Source organism: Melozone crissalis, unplaced genomic scaffold, assembly GCF_028551555.1.
Source record: "Melozone crissalis strain CALT ecotype California unplaced genomic scaffold, PUWL_Pcris_2 ptg000018l_1, whole genome shotgun sequence".
Lineage (NCBI taxonomy): Eukaryota > Metazoa > Chordata > Aves > Passeriformes > Passerellidae > Melozone > Melozone crissalis.
This window is the reverse complement of record NW_026535796.1, coordinates 25,466,508-25,488,329: the sequence shown is the minus strand read 5'-3', so window position 1 is coordinate 25,488,329 and position 21,822 is coordinate 25,466,508. Positions and strand designations below refer to the sequence as shown.

The 21,822-nt window shown below is 35.3% G+C and overlaps 2 protein-coding genes across 2 annotated transcripts in view; one reads left to right on the top strand and one right to left on the bottom strand.

The window, feature by feature from the left end:
* The window catches only part of AVEN (apoptosis and caspase activation inhibitor), an 85,008-nt gene that overhangs the window by 32,169 nt on the left and 31,017 nt on the right, over window positions 1-21,822 (bottom strand). The gene's annotated exons all lie outside the window — the stretch shown is intronic.
* CHRM5 (cholinergic receptor muscarinic 5) overlaps window positions 15,003-21,822 on the top strand; it is a 45,710-nt gene continuing 38,890 nt past the window's right edge. Inside the window, exon 1 of the mRNA XM_054275543.1 lies at window positions 15,003-15,433. The gene's annotated coding sequence lies outside the window, so the exon portion shown is untranslated. The remainder of the gene's footprint in view (window positions 15,434-21,822) is intronic.

Genomic DNA, 21,822 nt, shown 5'->3' with positions numbered 1-21,822 from the left:
CTTGCCAAATGCACCAGAACACGTTCAAGCAAAAAGACACAAGTGTTTTGGTTTGAGTTTTGGTTGGAGCAATGAGGAAGAGAGATCTTTTCAGGGTAGATTTCTGCTTCTTCAGAGGCAAACTCAATGAATTTTCATTCTCACATAGAATGCAATGTATTTTTGATACAAATATAGGTGCTAAGTCTAAAGTCAATTACTTAAATTGACACAACTGACAAGAGGTATTGCTACTAATTTCTATTACTAAAAATCTCAATAAATTATCTTTATAGCATTGTAACAAAAATTTTAAAATATGATAATCACACAGTCACCTAGAAGTCCAGTATATAATTTGATTTTATTTGATCACCATGATACTTGCACTCTTCATTTCAATCAGGAGTACAATTTAAATCATGCTCGCTGCATTACAGGTTATTAACTCAAAGATTTAATAAAATGACAATATAACCAATCTGAGTCTGAAATAAGTCTTTAAAAAGTAGGCAATGAAGATAAACAGTGAAGAAATACAAGTGGTCATTCTAGGATTGCCAGTTGCCTCAGACATTTCTTCTTTCAACTCTCAGCGATACAGTAAGATATTATATGCCACAAGAAAAGAACAGTATTTTGAGAAAATAGATTATCAAGTCCAACTTTTGACTGGTCACCACCTTGTCAATCAGACCACAGTGCTAAATGCCCTGTCCAGTCATTTCTTGAACACCACCTCCCTGGGCAGTCTGTGCCAATGCTTAACAAGACTTTTCATGAAGAAATGCTTCCTGGTGTCTAAACATCTAACATATAGACACAGTCAAACACACCAAGACCCCCTATTTAATATTTTTATTTTCTTTATAACATAAGAATGGTTGTAGTTATTCAGACTCATGGTCAACCACGCAGTATCTCACATCCATGACTTGTGACAAGTAGTTGCCTACGGCAAAGTGAAACAACAGAGGAAGGATACTCTCTCCTCCCTAATATTATTTCAACTACGTGGAAATTTGAAACGACTAACATTTCCAGAATTCTCTAATAGAACCCACTTCCAAGTGCTGTTAAAAATATGTTAGCTATCCAGTCAGAGAGGATCTATGTGAATTTATACAAAAAAGAAGATATTCAAAGCATTCATTTTCCTGCTTTCACCTGTTAGCAACTTTCCTCCCTATTGCCTCCTGGGCAATTGCTTTGCTCATTTTTATTCAAAAACCTACAACACAACAAATAGCAGAGATAATTAGAAAAGAATGTCATCTTTCATTACTCTAATGCTAAATCCTTTGTGTGCTTGCATTCTGCTTCTTTTTACCACAGCAGACTCTTATTCTGCTCCTTCATGACACCAGAATCATCTAATTCCTTAGACCCTTATCAGAAGCATCAAACACACATGTAAAGTGTTAACAAACTGCTGGGTAATCTCTTTCCCAGTGAAATTCAGATTTTCTGTAGTTTGGTTTTGGGGTTTTTTTTGTTTGAAGTGTCCATTTTCTTTTCCCATTTTTCTCCAATCTTAACTCTCTCAGTTTTCCTGTGTCTTGCACCAAAATGATAGTTACGGATTAGTAAAACAAAAATGGGAAGAGCAGAATAATTACAGCAAAGAGTCTGTGTCATCAGATTTTTCGTAAGAATAAACAGAATTACCATAACTGTCTACCTGGACAATAAGTTAATCCATCCAATATTTCACAACACAACCCCAATGGAATAATATTTTACAATATAATACATGTGTTCTGTGACAGCTCAGTTTTCTGTGTTGAGTTCCAATGCTTCTAAGAGATTTATTTAATCATAAATGTTGAAAAAATTCCACGCCAAACTCACAAAAAAAAGTATAAATACATATTATATCTAGTCACACTTTGTTAGAACAGTGTGTTCCAATAAGGGCTTCAGTAAAACAAAATTATACAACTTGCAGTATCGTTTAAAGCATTTATAATTTCTAGTGCACTAAAGTTGCCAAGAAAGCCTGAGAAGCAGATGGGCATTACTGCTGTTAAAATGTAATCAGTTACACCAGAAAAGAATTGTGCCTTTCATACTTACAGAAGAAATATTACAGTTTCCTATAATTTAATTTTTTATTTTTATTAACAAATATTATAAATGGACTGATTTTTTAAAATCTGTTTTCCTTAGTAGATTCCACTAGTGGCATCACCCCTTCTATCTTAAAAGCATGATAAAAAAATAAATCACTATTCTAGGCAACATCTCTTTCAAAGAATTCCCAGCAGCATGCCACCTGAAACTCTGCCACCAAAGTTTTTTTTACTGATGCCATAAAACAAAGCTTCATTAAAATCTTGATTTGTTTAAAAATTACAAAAATCCTGCAGCTTCAAGACAAAGAATAAATTCTAAATTCTGCAATCCTGCAGTTTCAAGACAAGGAATAAATTCTAAATTCTACATTTACTTTCAACTTTCAATACATTTCTTCTTTATAGTCCATTATTTTCATTAAATACCACCCATTAAAATAATATCCATTACTATCAATAAATATCGTCATTCATCGTTATTCACTAGAGAAGCAGCCCTCACAGCCACTACAAGGTTATAGTATTATAAAAGTGTAAACTATAAAATTTACATGAAATATTATTTCAAAGTCACTATAGGTAACATAAAATTAAGACTTACCTGAGACTAACCTCCTATACCTGATTACTCCAATGTCATTTTTCTGAACATTGGTCTCACCAAAGAAAGTGCTTGCTTACTTCAAAAACATCTAATAAAGGACTTCCAAATGGGCATATATAGTTTCCACTCTTTAACTGAGACATAATTTAACATTTTTGAATGTATATATGTTTAAGCAGATTACCTCAAAATGCTCAATAAATTTTGAAGTCGTGCTATCAGCATGTTCTGCACAGATGATTACAGTGATTTGGAATACACACAGAAGAAATGAAATGTCTAAATCAACATGTTTGACATACTTTTATAATGAGCCTCATTACAATTACACAACTATTTTCTGTTATACTAACAGAACATTCATCATCTCCTATACTTTAAGAAGTAGATCACCTGATGAAAAGAAACCATGTTTTATAACAGAGGGTCCATTTTGTACTCAGCTATCCACATTTGGACCGGTTTCAAAGCCAAGACTGTTAATCAAGGTGTTTCTACAGATAGCAGCATATCTTTGGCTGTTGGAGGTAAATGTCATCTTTAATTCATTAAACAAACAGCACTTCTTTTCTCCTAGGCGGAAAATGCTGTCAGCCATAAAATTTTCAAGATTTTTTTTAATACATTTAAGACATTTTTTGCAGGAGTTTTTTACTGAGATAACAGGAAAGTGGATGATGAGAAAGGAAGTCTCTGAAGCATGAATATCCATATACTCAATGAATGATATTAAAAAAAAAAAAAAACTGAAAAAAAGAGCACTGAACTGTCTGTAAATTGTCCCAACTAATAAACAAAATAGTTTCAAATATTTCTAGAATCTCACTGATTGATGAAGTGCATGAAATTTCTCTCATTACTCATTGTTCCCAAAGCTACTGAAAAACATGCAGCTGTTTCACAGATCCCAATTGCAGCTAGAAAGTGATTTTTTACACATCCTAGACCAGCCAAATAAGAGCTAAAGCACACAGATAACAGTTAACTTCTGTATTCTAAGATTTAATTTCTTATTTCTATGTCTCTCTGTTAAACATGATACTGCAACACTGTTGCAAAATATAGACTATGTAAAAATCTTTTTAAGAAAGGATGTTCTTTGACTTTTGGTTTTTTAATGCTTTCAAGCCTAATCAACAAAAAGGGAGATTCAATCTGTGAAACAGAGGGCAGCTAACAAGCAAGCTCCAAGTGATGTCCATGGCTTGGAAACACAAATTACTTGTAGGTAGAATTGCCTTGTTAAGGCACAGAGCTGGACATGCTTCAGCAGTCTCAGACCTAGCAGGAGGTTAACAAGGCTTGGGAAGTAGGATGCCCACTGAAAGTGGACACAAAGAATGCAGAATTTATAGACCACCTGGCAGAGCTCCCAAGATGGAGAAGAAACTAATAAATCCAACCCAGCAACTGTGCTGAAATGGGCTCCAACTGCCTAAAAGGCAATTCCAGCAGGAGGAGATTGTGACCACTGGAACAAGAAACACACCAACTCAAAAAAAGAGAAAGCCTGAGCATGTGGAATAATCAGCATGGGAAATGAGAGATTCATTAACCAACATAAGATAGAATACTAATAAATAAGAGAACTATGCAACTTGTAGCCAATGAAAACTAATTCCCTAGTTTGCTAAAATAATAAAAATTCTTGATAGTTGATTATTGGCTGTCTGCACATAAGTAACAAATATGACTTTTGCAGACAACACCCTTCCCACTCCCCACTCCCTGCAGGGGAAAGGAAAAAAATGGTCCTTGATAACTACCCCCCAAAAAATGAATTCAAATTGTAGAAAACAGGTGACAAGGAAGATATGCTATTCCTCAAAAGGCAGGTGAAACAAATCTTCTACACAGACAAAGGACAGAACAACAAAGCTTCCCTCTGCATACACAGCCTATTCCATCTGAGGGTAGATTTCATGGAACACTGCTCCAGTCAAATACCCAAGAGGAAGCAAAGCCCGACTTTTCTGAAGATACTCAAAGTTTCTGGATGAACAAAACTACAGCTTAACTTCCAGTTTCTTCCCATCACATAAGTGGTCATGTCTCTGTAAGAGATATTTTAACTGCATAGATGCATTATTTTGCAAGCATTTAATTTTAATGTTCATCTCTATTTTGAAGTGGCAATCAACAAGACAGGCTTTACCAAAAAGCAGTTCTCTGAAGTATACCAGAGTCAAATGTAGAAGTTGTATGCATTAAGCACAACAATGGGAATGGGCAATTCTGTTCACTGATGATGCAGGCATCTGCTCATGTGAGATACATGTTGCCCTGCAGGTACCACAGCTGCAAGATAGCGCCTGCAGCTTCCTCTGTGCTTCTGCACAGCCCTCCCAGCTCTTGATGGCCCGAACTCTCTGGTCTGCAAATCCTTCCTCTTCTACCCCACCACTCTTTCTGCGTGGGCTGGCAGAAGAGTACTGAGACAGGAGTCTTTTGCTGCCATTATGCAGGATGCCTGCAGTGTGGCAGGAGACCATGTGACAAATCACAGAGGCATGAGTCTTGTGCTCCCCTCTGAGACTTGACGTCTGTGTGACTGGAAAAAAAGACAGATTCCTTAACAATAAGGTTGAGATAAGGCATAAAGCACGATACTCATAATCCAGCTGACAAATGCATTCATACATTGAGTCACTCAAAAAAGCACATAATGAAAAAGCAAAGTGTATATTTTCATAACCCCCAGCTGAATGGAAATGGAAAATAATTGCATTAAAGTACTATTTAAATAACTAGATAATTGTTCAAAGTTATTGCGTCTTTCCAACTGTACATTTCTAATCCAGATGGAGAAAGAAGCATTGAACACTAAGGTGTAAGGGTGCACTTTTTGACCTGTAGTTTCAGCAACAAAACCAGAATTGCATGCCCAAATAGGTGTTTGAAGGTGCTATCTGCATTAGTCCAGCACTAATCAGGAAGAGGCTAATTCTCTCCTAGGACACCTTTACTTCAGAAACTTTCAACAATGCAATTTAAGAAATTGTAACTGAGCATAATTAAAACAGTCAGCATGCAAACAGGTAAGTATAGCATTATATTTAGATTAGTTTATCCAGCAAATACAGCATCCTTGAAACTGTAAAAGAAACATGAGGTATCAAAATACAATCTTTCTCAAAATCCTAAAATAATTTTTAAATGAAAGAGAGTTAAGCGGAATCTGTCACAAATAATTATAAAGGCGTTCTACTGAGGTTTTTTCCCCCAGTTGCCAATGCTGCAGCAGTAAGTCCTCAGGACAGAAAAAAACTCTCAACCAAACACCAAAACAAAACAGAACATCCTCCTTCTGAGACACAATTCTAGTCCTGGCTCCACAAGTGGGCAGAGATAAACTTCAGCTCCCAGGATTCTTTAATTGAATAGTGAAGTGCTGACTAAAATGCAAAAGAATGAATTTGAACAGACAATGCCCCTACATCTATAAAAACAGCAAGATAAAGTACTTATGATGGAGAGACATTTGTAAGTTTCTCATCTTTCCTGATTTTTCTGCCTTCCAGTGTGCACTCTCAGTGGTACCTTATTCACTGATGTTCCCCTTCCAAATGAGAGCTGGATTCCTTTATGCTTTAGACTTCCTTATCTATTGTTAGAACTAGCTTTTAAGTAGCCTGTGACAGTGAATTCATTACTTCATTAATTCTTAGTTCTGGCAAAGGTTCCAGTAGGTGCTTTTAAGCTAGTAAAATGATAGGATTAAAATGCATAAACCATAAAAGGTTACTTAATAGACTGGACACTAACAGAGAATTTGGAAAAGCAAACTAAATTCCAGTATCTTTAATATAATGAATTCATTACTTAATGGGCTAGATTTTAAACTGTAGCACTGCAGTAGTCCTTAATTGTGTCCTAATTGTTAGGCAAGTTAGATTATATTTTTTATGTACAGAATTCACTTGAAAAAAGCCTATAAAATGAGTCTTTAGAAAAACCTGCATACAATCTGAAAGCAGGAAAAAAGGACTTTCTTTTCCTGAATAATACATGTATGAAAGTAGAGATATAGCAGGAAGATTATTGAGGTTTCCCACCTCTCCTGGAAGACTTCTGAGATCATTCTTCTCTTACTAGGAAACTAGGAAATTTTGTGGCTTTTGTGGCACGGCTCTGCCCTTCTGCCATATACAAACATCAAACTCATTTGCCACATCACAAGACAGAGAATGAACCATACAGGATCATTATGAAACCACCTGAATTACAGACATGTGTTCTTCAGACACATGACTATCTGCTGGGTGACATCTACACACATGGCTCACAAACAACATCAGTTAACCTAGGAAAAAACCTACAGGAAACTAATAACCTTTCAGATAAATCTGAAACTTAAAATTTGAACCTTAGCTCAACAGAATTTCAGTGAAATTAACTTTTATCTATTAGAAAGAAAAGTACATAAAATTTTATATTAGTGAATGTCCAAAAAGCTTTTTCAATTTCAGTAATTTTGCAACCACATAATAATTTTTAAGGGAAATGTTTTCAAAATTATATAAGACATGAAGTAAGAAGAAAGGGGACCTATTGCTGATTGCTTTCTGGAAAAAAGCTGTACCTAGGCATTTATAGATAATAGTTTATACAATTTGCAAACCATGGGCTTTTAAAAAAATACAAACCCTGATCTGTACTTCCATTTAAATCTTCCCTTCATAAATATATACTTCCCCTAACTAATCTCTAATATATTGAAGATCAACATAGTACATGTCTTGGAAAAAAGAAAAGCTTTTGCAACAACTTATCCCAACAGCCCAGACTATATTAATACTATTAGTTTTATGCTGCTGTTCTGAGATGCAACTGACATCAAACCTTATCTTCTACCCCAATTGTCACTGAAAAAGAGGGAGATCTTTCAGAGGATTTCTAGCAAAACCTTTTAAGTAAGGTAAGTTCAATAGCTCCAGAGAACTGCCTTACAGATTTCAAAGTAAATGTAGACAGACTACAGTTTACCCAAAGCCTGCAACATTCAAGAACTCCTTTCCATGATTCCCCTCATCTGAAGTGTACTATTGAAGAACAGCACCAAGCTAACATCAAGCTAGGATTCTGTTCAGATATTTACTCCTAATAAGAGCTGCAGAGATGAGACAGAGTAATTTCTCACAGCTATGAAGTCTGCAAAGGATGCAAAATTTTCCATTAATTTTTACTTATTACAGAAAGGACAAAATCGTTTACAATGAGAATCACAACAAGACACAAAACCTAGAAAGCAACCAACCCTTCATGCTTAAATTAATCCTCCAGGTCTAATAAACCTCAGAAAATCAAAGCTCCATGAATTCAGGGAATGGAGAAAGTAACAAAAGATGACAGAAGTACAAATGCAGACTTTTGTAAAACCTAGAAACAGAAATGCCACTTGCAAACACCATAAGTATGTAGCACTTTCAAAATAATTTCTTTATGGAGCAGTCAAGTGGGTTTTCTTGCAATATTTATAGCATTTTGACTGTTAAGTCTTATACTCAGTTGGGAAAAAGCTCTCAAAAGCAATTTTCTGGCTATGATTTCAAAGCCATGCTATAGAAAACAGTTAACAATTAAACCAATTCTGGCAGAGAAGTGGAAAACACTTAAAGAAGTGAAGCAATAAAAGGGCAATGAATTGTCTGGACATAGGACACCCCGGCTGAATATTTCACCTGTCTAGAATCAAAGAGGAAGTCTGAGCTGAAGGCATCAATGAGCTTCTAAAAAACTATTTATATTCTCAATTGAGAAGTACATACAACCTCTCCTCAGAATAACATATACTTAAACAAATACCTTCTAACTAGGATAATTAAATTAAATATATTTTCCTTTAAAATCAAAAATCAAAGAAATTTATCTTTGAAATGAACAGCTGTGATCACTTCAGACCATTGAAATCTAATTAGTCTTTCTTTTAAAGTTACACCTTGTTGCTGAAGGTTTACAAACAGCAACCAAGGTGATAAAAATGTCTAAATAGCTGCCACTATATTTCATTGCAATGAAGTAGAACTGTAGATTAACTAAAGAAAATAAAAACATGCTTCAAATTTAAGCAATTTTATATAAGTGAAGACTTCAAAGTGAATTAAAACCAATTTGGGATCAAAAAGAGTATGAAAGTTTTGGGGTTTTTTTAATAATATACTGTTATATTGTCTCCTACAGCTAAAGCACATAATTTTGTTTTAGGGGCAAGTGTCTTGCAATACATTTGGCAATAAATAGGAAAAAAAAAATAAGAAAAATCCCATGAATCCTCACAAGTATATAATTCATAATTATTCAGGGCAGCAAGTTTATGCTGTGCATGCCTTGCCAATTTGCCTGAAATAAATGTGTTTAAATGAAACCCCCAGAATCTATTTGGGTGAAATCTTGTCTTTAAAAGATCCCCTGATCATAGGCTTAGTAAAATCACTCAAGGAGTTACAGAACACCTTCAGCAAATTATGAAACTGCTTTGACATGTTTCCCAGGTTAAACAATTTCCAGATTTCAGAAAGTTGTATTGTAATTACACACAATTCCCTGCTAAAACTGTATAAGAGGAAGTGCATCTACAATGAATAACTGATTTCTTTCAATACCAGAAACAGACTCACCCTCTACTTCCTGCCTTTCAGAAATCATCCACCACTTAACATTGCTAGTCTTTATTTAACATAAAAATAATTATAAAAGTATTGAGGATGTCCAACACTTATTTCTTAATGAGACATGAAACTCAGTTATTAAAAAGGTTATCATTTTCCTGCTTCCAGAAAAGCGCCATGTTCACACTAACCTTTTAACTAACAGAAACAGATGGGTCTAACTGGATACAGGCATGATGGGGCATTGTGGTAGAGCAAAAGAACATGTTGATTCTCATACCTCTGGCAGATGGGAACCAGTCAAAATTAATTTTAGACTAAAAATGTTTTGCTGCTTCTCAGTAAAAAAAAAAAAAAAAGAAAAGAAAAAAACCCACTAAGAACAATATGCTATTTTATACATGCCATCAGAGCTCAGACAACAGCAGCTTTCACAAAGTTGGTGCCATACATTAAAACCAATTACATAGACTTACTGTATGCCATTTTTAAGTCTGTGAATAAATTAGAAATTCCTGAAAACAGTAGCTTATAATGGAAGTGCTGACACAACCTTAACTACAGCAGTAAATGTGCTGCTATTATGAAGTTGTTATGGCAACTAGAAAGATCAAACTGAGAGAGAAAGGAAGAATATGCATAAGCAAAACTTCAAAATCTTTGACATGGTCCCCCATAAACTCTTTCAGATTTTGTGGTCACAGTGTTATTGCTCATTACCTTTATAAAAAACAAAACAAAACAAAGCAAAACAAACAAATAACCCAAAAAAACCTGCAAAACTTGCCTTTAACACAGGTGAGCAGTAGGGCTGCAAAAATTGTGTAAAATCCAAAACAAATCCAAGGTCATAATTTATTTTGTTCATGAACAGTCTAAAAAAATAGAGTCAATTGAAAGATATCTGGCCAGTATCTGGTGAGCACGCATTCATCAGATAACACAAGTTAAAAACAACAATTATGCAAAACTGTTCAGTCTTCAAAACAGTTCCATAATTTGTCACCAATCTGAATAGTTTAGTAACAGCAACCTGCTGTAATTTGGATGAATCAAACAGACAGCACATTCACAAACACTGATCCATTAATTAAAATGTGATTAAAAATATAATTGAAGCTCATATATTTGTGAAACAATCACTACTTACCCTTCCTAATACTGTGTTAAACAAAAGCAGAAATTGTTGGCTGTTTCTAATATTGAAATAATGGGGAAAAAAATACCAAGACAGTAAAATTTTAACACACAAAAATCTCAAAGTATGATTTCTACAACAAATTCATTAGAAGGCGTGTCAGCACCCGTTACCTTTCTCCAAAAAAAAAAAAAAATTAACAGTTTAACTACAAGTCTCATTCTTGCAAAATTTCACTGAAAAAAATTTCCAACAAAATGTCAGTAGCTACCAACAGCAATAGAATTAATGTTAAATTATCATTATTAGGAGTAGCAGTACACATTTTTATTACAGCATTCTGTCCGAAATCATCTACTAGCAACACTTTGACTTGAAAAGTAGAAAACAAACTATTTCTCTGTCTTTTCAAAGAATTTCATATTAAAGCCGCTTTGTCTCAAGTCTAGCTTTACTGCCATAACTAAAATCTAGGAAACACAAAAGCCCTTAGATGTCTGACATGATAAGAGTTGTGCTAAGTACTTTTACTCACTCATTTCCTAGGTAACAAAAATGCCTTTTCTTCTAAGCTATCTCCTTCCATTTCTCTTTTGAGCTTGTTGATCTATATAATTTTCCAGACTATGGGAAATACTCATTTAATGAGAAGAGAATCAATTTTAAGAAAGGGCTAAGTATCTACTTTCACTGAGAGCTAGCAGATATTGCTGTTAAATTAAAAATAATTTTAGGATTCTGGTTGACACATTCTTAAGTCAAAAATTATTCAGTGTTAATTATCCAACTGATTTCAAAATTTTAAAAATTTGAATACTGTTTTTTATTTTCAGACACAACATATTCTATATTAAACATTGAAAACTATAGTTTTGCAGATGAACTTCATTTAGCTGGAAGGTAATCAAATGTTCCATTGACAAAATACAATTATTTAATCTGCAATAATCAATAACTATTGATATAAGATCACAACAAATACACACACACACACACACATCCCAAAAAAAAGGGACAAAAGAAGGCAAAAGAGTATTATGTTCATAAAGGCAAGAAATACTTCTAGGCAACAAAAGCAGAAATTATGATGACATTTTCTTCAGAACATTAGCTCGTCAGCAATTTAAAAATTCTGATAAATACACCACTTTTCTCTGAAAAGCAACCACTAGTTATCAACTTGCTTGAAGCAGATAATCTTACAGCTCTCTAAAAGCTGAATGACAATATTCAGAGAAAAGGTAAAAATAGGATTTCCATGTGCATAGCTGTTTTTTAGATAAAAGGTAAATACTTGATAAAATTCTCAAGAAGAAAAAGGCTTAGAAGTGTTCTCTAACTCTATGTCTTCTTTTAGGGCTTTTTCAAATTAATTTACAATAAATTTGCAACTTTAGTGATTATCATGCATTTTATACCTTGTAAAAATGGTTCATTAAGATACAGCTTTACCGATCACTCAGTCTTATTAGAAAAATGTTTTTTCCAATATATTTGATGAATTACTTTCATACAGTGGGGGTAATATTTGGCCTTTAGGATTTGAAGAACCCATAATTATTAATCGTGAATGGACTAACACAGACAATACATGGCTTAATGCTATTTGCAAAGCTACCCATTTTGATACTGTAAATATTAAATATCACTGTGAGATTGAAATGAAATTTCAGTGAGCTTTCAAATCAAATGCTCACACTTAAAATGCAAAATGTTTTTCAGAAAGCATTCTGCTCACTTCTTATACAACTTTTAAAAAGCACTCTTCTTAAAGCAGGCAAGTACATTATTCACCCTAGATCAAATTTTCAGGTGCAGTTTCAACCTATTGTTAACAAAAGCTACGTAGTAGCTTTTTGTGCATAAAACCACTCAAAAAATAGGAACTGAAACAGAAGTCTGTCCAAGTACAGAACTTTTGCCTCGCTACAAAGTTAACTTTTCGGCTGTCACAAAGTTATGCAGTAGACAACACGTCCAAATGAAACAAAGTAGAGGGATGTAGCCAGGGCCCTGTGATTCCTTACTACTGGCTAGAGGTGTGAGAACTTCATGTCAGCTGATGTTATTCATGGACATGGAGTCCCTCATCAGGCCACCCCGCGAGTCCAAGATAACCCAGCTCTGCCAGGAAGTAGCCCCCGAGTGCAGCACTGCCCGTCACACAGTAGCTATCCAGTCACAAGATGGATGGAGGCCCTTTGGAGTGCTCAGGGGTGATGCTTGAAGCTTTTGCTACTTCAGTCATACCAGCAACATTCTCCACCACAGATGTTACATATCTACTTTAGTCATGCAGCTTATATATAACTTATTCCTGTTGCAGATTGACCAAACAGAAAAGATTTTCAGAACACCACGCTAAAAATACAATTCTTTGTGCTATATTCAAGGTTGAAAATTTTAACCACCTTCATCTTCAGTGTTTGAATTCTTAACACCAATCATGTGTTATCCCAGACTAAAGTTGCACATCAAGATGTCAGAATTATTGTCACGCCCTAAATGTTAACATGCTGCTTCATCCAAGTTATCCTAATCCTCATCTCCAGATGTGAGACAGCAGAATACTTCTGATACTAACACACACATAGCTCAGTTTACCTTGTCCTGAAGAGGGGAAAAAAGTGGGAGATACATATATGTATAAATTCTTTTGTTCTTCAGGGCTTCTTCAGGGGATAATCACAGGGGATATTTGAGTCCTCTGTTTTGGGATTTGCAAAGGGGGAAGCAGACCAGGCTATTGTTTGTCTCCCAGAAGTTTATCTGAGAATATAGGTTGTGCCTTGTCAGATTCCAATTACTTGCAAGGTTTTCACAAGAATCAACACTTTTATGAAATACAGTAATAAATTTAGGACACTTTCAGTTCGGGTTGGGCACCAACTCCATGCACGGACTGTGTATGTGAAGACAGAAATAATGAGAGAGAAAGTGTTAATATTATTTCAGAAAGTATGCCTCATTCCAGTACTTTCAGCATGGACTTTATATCATCTACTCATTGTATCCTTGGCAACTCGACTTGTTATCTAAAGAGACAAAATTGACAACTTAGATTTAAAGTTACAGGCATCATATATTTCTAGGCTTGGATTTGGTCTGGAGCTAGATAGAATACAAGCTAGAGACCAAAAATATTCCAGAAGTTATTTGATGGATATAAGGGCATAATAGTGCTCATGATTTTTGACTGGATAAACTAGAAGAAGCTTTATCCAGATGCTCTCCATCATTCCATAATAAGGAAGATGAAGATAAGTTTTCCTCTTCAGTGATGAGATAAGTTCCTCATACTTAGAGTAAACATGTACAAACCAGCAGAAGCAGCCCTTTCTCCCAACACCTTTTTGGTGGGGTTTATATTTCACCCTGGTTTTAAAGGAGTCATCATCTTATCTTTTCTTCACCTTCAAGGTATAGAAAGTAAAAAGAGAAATAAATTGATTGCAGATATTTTCTTATCAATAAATTTAAAAAGAAAAGTTACACTAAAGAAGATTCTGCGAGGAAAAAAAACCTCTCTATTTTGAGGAAAAGTTCTAAACATTGCATTATTTTCCCCACAATCATCATACGTTGCCCTTAACAACATTGATACCGTGAATGAAGATTTTTATCCATCATACTTTATATTTATGAAGGCTTATGCTACACTGAAGTGAGTTCTTCAAAATATATTAATTTTTTCCATATTAGCCTTGAGAGAGCAGTTCCTCAACATTAAATCACAGAATTTAAATTTCTAAATTAATTAGAAATGGATTTGTGAGTGTCTATAATACAAAGTGTGTGATGAGTTTGAGCATATTCTTCATGCAGAGGATCTTTTAAAAAACGGGTTTTTTTAATGTTAAAGTTTCCTTTTGCAGAGGAAAAAAAAAAGAAATGTGTGGGTTTAACCTATAAATTAAATTATAAATGAAAACCTACAAGACAACGGTCAGGCTCCCCAAATGAAAGGCTACGTGAAGCAAAACACAAACCATGATTTTTAAAGCAGATCCATTAGAACATCTTTTTTTATAAAAAGCAAGCTTTGAATAGACCTTAACCTGCCTGGAGTTTTTAACCCTATGAATGACACCCAGCCTGTCAAAACAGCTCTGGTCTGTTTTACCTGATCATATCCCAAAACAGCAGGCTTTTTCCTGGTTTGTTTCTTAATGACAAGCTGTTAAAACACAGAGAACCTATCAAACCCAGTATTATCCTCTGCTGCTTTTTTCTTCTAGTACACACTGCCGTCCATCAGAAGAAATAATTAATGGTTCTATTATGCATGAAAGTGTCATCCTGTCAGTTCAGTGACTGGTTTGAATAGCTCATATCTGCCACTCATTCATGCCATGCGTGCTTACTGTCCTGAGAGATGACAAAACACTACACCCTTTAGAATTTTTCCCCCCACTCTCTAAAGCAGCATTTCACATCTGTGTCTGACAGAAGCATGAGGAGCTGAGAGAGGCAGACCTTCATCATCCTTCACAGAATAATGTTGCATGGATTAAAAGTTAAGATCTGATGTCTACTGATGCTGTATATTTCCTACAAAAATCTAAAATGCAAAGGCTACCAAAATGTGAAGGGAAATAACTTTTCAGTGTTGGAATAGCAACAGAAAACAGATGGAATTTACTGCATAGCAAATACTTAAATTATTTTTTAGATGGGTGCTGAATACTTGAGTTGACTGGGGCCAGTGCATTTGCCTTTTTTTAATATGTTTTTTGGTTGGGAGGGAAAGATGCAAAGTTCACAGGTCCTTTCTGTTACCTGAGCAGGGCAGAATTAACAAAAATCCTGAATGTAGAGGAACTCAGATACTGAAGATACCTGGAAATAAACTGGAAACAACCAATACCACAAGAGCAAAGCAGCAGTGAACAAGAAGACGCTGTGAAAAAGAAATCACAAGACGAGAGTGCACAATGCATTTCAAATAGAAAAAAGCTTCCTATCTGCTGAGTGAGTCTCAGTATATTCTGACAGAGCACAGACAAAGCTTCAATCAAGTATCTCCTAGGTAAGTTTTTATTTCATATTTGATTGCTTATCACATCAACATATACTTTAATGTATTAAAAATAAATCAATTAATTTCAAATTCTTTATACTAACACTGAAGTTTAAATTTTTTAATGTCAGATGTTTGATGTTCTTAGATTTCCTATACTGTAAAAATAACATCTCTCTTTTGATGCTAAGGTTTTTCAAAGGAAAAACTCTTAAATGATCTCTTGAGTTATACCAGAGTGAAATATTTCCTAGGATTTAAACCCTTTAAAATATTTTAATACATATTTCCATGCATGGTCGTTTAAGAAATAATTTTTTAAAAGCCATGCTTCTGTTAATAGTACCACGAAACATTTACTGCACTTCATTATCTATTTAATCTGGCAAAGCAAACAACATTTTGCACCACAGCAGCAGATGTAAGAGGATATCTTTTATTACAGAATAATAAATCTCTGTTTATATAAAGAATATTAAATACAGCTAAAAGTGTTGATCAGTTATTTATGAAAGGCAAACCTACAGCACAGTGAGGAAACAGCACCATGTTAATGCACCCCAAGGTACTGTTTACAGAGTGTCACTAAGAACACTGGACATCCATCCCCAAGTTAAACTATAAAAAAGAAGGTGCATGTCATGTCATTTTTTCCCTCATTTACAGCATTCATGTGAACCACATAGACATGAATTCTGCATGAAAATAGCATGCAAAAGATTTCAGAATAAGATTCTACCATCTATTAGGGCTTGAAAAATGAACACTATACCTTTTAATCAAAAAATTACACTTAGAAGTCATAGAGAAAAATACATTTGCTCAGATACAAAAACCTCCCCTAACTCTTGAAATTCACAAAACATTAAGAATTTTACATCATTGAACATACCATTTATATTATCACGCTGGTCAATTCTGTAATCAATAGCAGCTTTGAAAAACTACATCTTTGCTACTACTGTCTTTTATTGTTTTCACACTGTTTTTTCTATTTATTAAGATGCAATATTCCTTCTAGCATTGTTTTAAGTACCTCTTCTACTTCTCTCTGTATTACTTCCCTTGTTTCTATTTAGGACATCTGATTATATGATATTCTTATTTAATATAACCTTCAGTTCTTTCTGGGTTTTTTTCTTCTTATGTTTTGCTAACTTACTAAAGCAATATCTCTCTTGCTTGATGGTCGCTAAAGGCAGACTAATTTGCCATTCACAAATACCCATTATGAACCCTTCATTTATGTACAAAGAATTCTAGCAAGCGCTAGAAAACTGAACTTACTTGCCAAAGACTTGTAGAATAGTATGAGACTAAAAAACTCAAGTTGATATGAGACAAGGCTCATCGTAGTATGAGGAGTCAACAACATACTCCCAAAATAATGGCAGGATATGTAAAACAACTTCTGCAAGAAAGAGGTCACCTCATGCATATTAATGTGGTATACTTTATATATCTGAAACTTGTTCTACTAGTCACACTTTCCACTGTCATGGCAGGGGGAAAACCCATTTCTCTAAGCATACTTAAGTCTTCTGCTTAATACAGGCAAAGACATTTCTATTATTCTAACCCTTTCTCATTTTCCCATTTGCTGTATTTAATGAGAACTTGATGGAATTTTTACTAGTGCACCCATAACTCAGCCATTTTGTTGTTGACAGGTTCCAGCACTCTGTATTTCCCCAGTTTCTGTTCTTTTTCTCTCAATTATTTTTTCCCATGTCTCACTTCACATATCACCCTGATCCAGTAAGAATTCCTCCTGCCTCCCCACAGCTCCTATACAACATGCACTGATAATATGTCTCACATCCAACAGAACAGGGAAAAAAATCCTAAGTGAGGAAGCAGGTTCTGTACAATATAAACTAAAATAATATGGCTGTAAGTTTCAATAGAACCAGCTGACAATTTCCATACCTTGAACCATCAAAGCCTACTATAAGTCAATAATATTTGCAACAAGCAGCAAATGCAATACAGCTTCTGTCAGCTGACTTCAGAAGACAGCTTTGTATCTGCTAGATGTGGTTTAGAGTTGAATATTAAAAAAGAAAGAAAAATAAGAACTGGAATTCAGCTTTTTTGTCACAAAGTACTGCTGTCACACTACAAGTTTTGTTAACTTGAATGTTTTCTGAGTTTTTTGCCTTCTCTTTTGTAAAAGATACTGCTTACCATGGCTTAAAAATAAAACAAAACAAACAAACACCCCCCCCAAAAAAAAACAACACTCCAAACTGTAAATATGCCAGCTAATGAACATCCTTATTTAAGAAAAATCAGGTGATTATTCAAAGATCTCAAAAAGCTTACTCAAAAGCTTGTGTTTTAGAAACTTCTGAACTGAGAACTGCACTTAAGGCTTTGTGACTTAAGAACTGCATTAACTCTGTTGTAAATATGACAGGGCTAAGAACAAGTGGAAAGCTTACTTGTAGGAAGAAGAACTGGATACAACTAATATTTTTTTCAATATGTAATATTTTTGAAAGGTGGATTTTTTCAGATGTATTCATTAATATTTTTAAGTCATCAAGACAAATGCTATTTTTAAGTGCATTATTTCTCTCACTTATCCTCAAAGTATTTGGATGTATTAACTAAATGAACAGCTTATTATTAGTTCCAAAACCTAATCTCCCATGAAACCAGAAATACATATCAAAGAATCACAGAATATGCTGAGTTGGACAAGGATCACTGAGTCCAACTACTTCCCCTGTACAGGACCATTCCCAAGAATCACACTGGGTGCCCAAGAGTGACAAAATATTTTCCAAAATATACAATTCTGTAAAATCATATCACCTGAAGGCAGTAAGTCAATATTTATTTTTCCACCTTTATCATAATCAGTTGTTTAAGGATCACTAAGGATATCTTTTCATTTCCACTCTGTATTGAGTTGTTAGTGTATGTGAAATGAATAAACCACATCACAAAATAACAACAGGCAATTGCCCAAAAACAAAACATCCGCTTAGCAAATGGCACATGTGGTCCATACATATGCGACCCCCTTCCCAATTAATTCTACAAGTAACAAATATTGAAGTGGTAAGGTATGGTTTAATAAGTCTTTTTAAAATCGTCCGAATTAGACACAAACCAAAGTGCCAACTGCCTGTTCTGGGCAGCTATCAGCTAAAAGAAATCCACAAATAGGAGCTCAGACTTGGAGATACGTGTATTGCTGAGCTGTTGGCCTGTCTTCTGCATTCACGTTCACGTCTATCAAGACCACTATAGTACAGGTAAAACATACATTTACACTTCCATCCTCTCATTAAAAGAACTTATATAAGCTAATAGAAAGTAAGGAGCAAAATCCAGAACTTATGCTCTTTACTGATGCAGTAAATCTATTTCACCTGGAGTTACAAAGGAACACAAAATTCACCACGGCCATTTACATCTCTCTCAAGCCCTTCATTAAATAATCCCCTGACTCCAAAAATTACTGTAATGAGAAAAAAGGCATTAAAACACTTCAAACCATTTGCACTATAAATACATGAGGGTTGTATTATCCAGTACTGCCAGCCAGGTGGAAAGAGCTATATTTCAAAAAGCCAACCTGACTGATACTGGTTACATTCATATATATCTATTTTTTCATCTTTAAAGTATTTTTCATCTTTAAAGTATTTATGATTTTAAGTATTCATTTTTTTCATATATATTCATACATAGAGAGTTGATGGTTTTGGTTTTTTTGTTGTTGTTGTGCAGTTTTTTGTTGTTTGCTTGTTGGGGGGGGGTTGTTGTTTTTTGGGGTTTTTTGTTTGGTTGGTTGGGGGAATGTTTGTTTGGAGGTTGTTTGTTTGTGGTTTTTTAATAAATAAGCAGAGCCAGTTCACACAAAACCAGTATATGACAACAGTGAAAATGCACAGAGCAGACATTCAGGCCTCTATAAGTACAAACTCTGATTTAAAACAGAAGCACGAGGGCCTACATACATTTATATACTGGCATATATATAAATATTTATATTTTTTACAAACATTTTAAACTGGCAGATATAAACTTCTTTGGGATGGATCTGATATAGAGCAGCATCTACATAAAAGGAAGCTTTGTTACAGCAGATGCAACTGCATGTTCCTGGCAACTCAACCTGCAGCCCAACAGCCTCGACAGACATCTGCTCAGCTCATTCCTCTTTCTTTGTGATACCTGGTCCTGGACCAACTTTTAGGTCCTGCAAGGGCTGCCTCCACACTTTAAATCTCAATTAACCGAACCTGTTAGCTTTTCCATTCTTTTTTTTTTCCATGAATTTTTCAAATCAAATTCATGGATCTACAGTTACCTAAATAGTTCCATTTGATAGGATGTATTCACTTCTAGAAAGACATTCCCCAGCATTCTTCAATATTCCTGACACTGTGAGACATTAAAAATATCCATTTGTATAGTCTGCCTCAATGACAGTATTGATGCTTTACAAGGAATTCAGCTTGCTATTCTTCTGTTATACACTTATATATCAATCAGTGGTGAAGCCAGCAAGCATGCTAAAAATCTTAAAATCACAGGAAAGTGAATTCTTTATGGGATCTCAATACCTTCCAACAATTTTGAACTAACATATCAAACTTTAAATATTAATTTAATGATTCTGCAGCTTGCAAACAGGGAAGAAAGAAGGACATCACTTGGGAAAGGTCACCAGAAGCTCCCTACAGCCCCAAATTCTGCACAACAACAACCAAGAGCTTGAGTCTAGAGATGACTGTAAACAAGGCACACACAGGGATATTTCCTCAGTATTATTCTGCCTGCCTCCAGCTATTTGCAGTTCAGGGATTTTTTGAGCCTGAGATAATGCCTTATTTATAAGGCCACCCTCAAAGTATTTTTCCAGTAGTTTTTGAACCAGCAAAAACCTTCAGTTTTCACAAGATCCTATGACAAATTTCCATATTTAATTATGAGTTACATCAAAAATACCTTTGCTTTGAATTTGCTGCCAGATAGCTCCCTTCAATATTCCCTACTTCTTCCACTAGCAGAGACAATAATAATTTCTTATTTATCATACTAATCGTTCCATGATTTCACAGAAGGCTATGGCATAATATTTTCATCTGTCTTTGCAGTTGAAAACGTCTTATTTTACTCTACTCATAACATTCTTAGCCATGCCCATATGTAAATTCTTCCATACTGTTGGTTGCCCTGCTGGCCTTTGCTGTGTCTTCTCAATGTTACTGTTTCCTTGTGGAGCTTCTGGGATCTTAAGTACAAAAAGCTACACAATGTGCCTGTGTCACTGACTTATATGGTGACACCATATAAAATTTTCTATTTTCTTCTCTATTCTTTTCCCAGTTTCTGCAGCTCACTTACTTTCAACTAAGGAGGAATAACAATCATCTCAGATGACTTTAAATGTATAGGAACTGTTTACATGCACACACGCACATACTGTACTTCACTTAATCTTCATCTGCAGAGAATTTAATATGTCATTTTTGTGGAGTTTTTTTCCTACAGCTCTCTGCAATCCTCAGGCTACACAGAATTAGAGGAAAAATAAGATACACACTTTTAAAGGTGAAGGTAGCAACACATCAGATCAATGCAAGAGCTTTAGGTGATTCTCCACCACTGAAATTCATAAAATCACAGTATGGTTAGGGTTGAAAAGGATCTCTGGAGATCACCTAGTGCAAGTTCCCTGCTAAACAAGATTCACCTAAAACAGGTTGCACAGGAACTGGTCCAGTCACATTTCAAATATCTCCAGAGAAGGGAGACTCTACAGTCTCTCTAGGCAACAGTTCCAGCATCCTGGCACCGTTGAAATAGTTTTTTTCTCATATTCAGATGAAACTTTCTGTGTTTCAGTTTATACCTGTTGCCCCTTGTCTTGTCACTGGCCAATTGGAAAGAGTCTGGCCCCATCCTCTTGTCACTTGTCCTTCAGATATTTTCGTATGCACTGATGAGGTCCCCTCTCAGCCATCTCTTTTGCAAGTTAAACAGGCCCAGCTCCCTCAGCCTTTTCTCATAAGAGATGCTGTCTTGCTGCTCCTTCACTGGACCTGCTCCAGTAACTCCCTGTCTCTCTTGTCCTGAGGAGCCCAGAACTGGACACAGCACTCCAGGTGAGGCTCTCCAGGGCTGAGCAGAGGGGCAGGATCCCCACCCTTGATCTGTTGGCCATGCTCCTCCTAATGCCGCTCAGGATCCCATTGGCTTTCTTGGCCACAAGGACACATCACTGGCTCAGGGACAGTTTGCTGTCCACCAGCACACCCAGGCCCTTCTCTACAGAGCCGCTTCAGCAGGCTCAGGTCAGCCTTAGCCTGTGCTGGTCCATGGGGTTATTCTTCCCCTGCTGCAGGATCTTACACTTATCTTTGTTGAGTTTCATT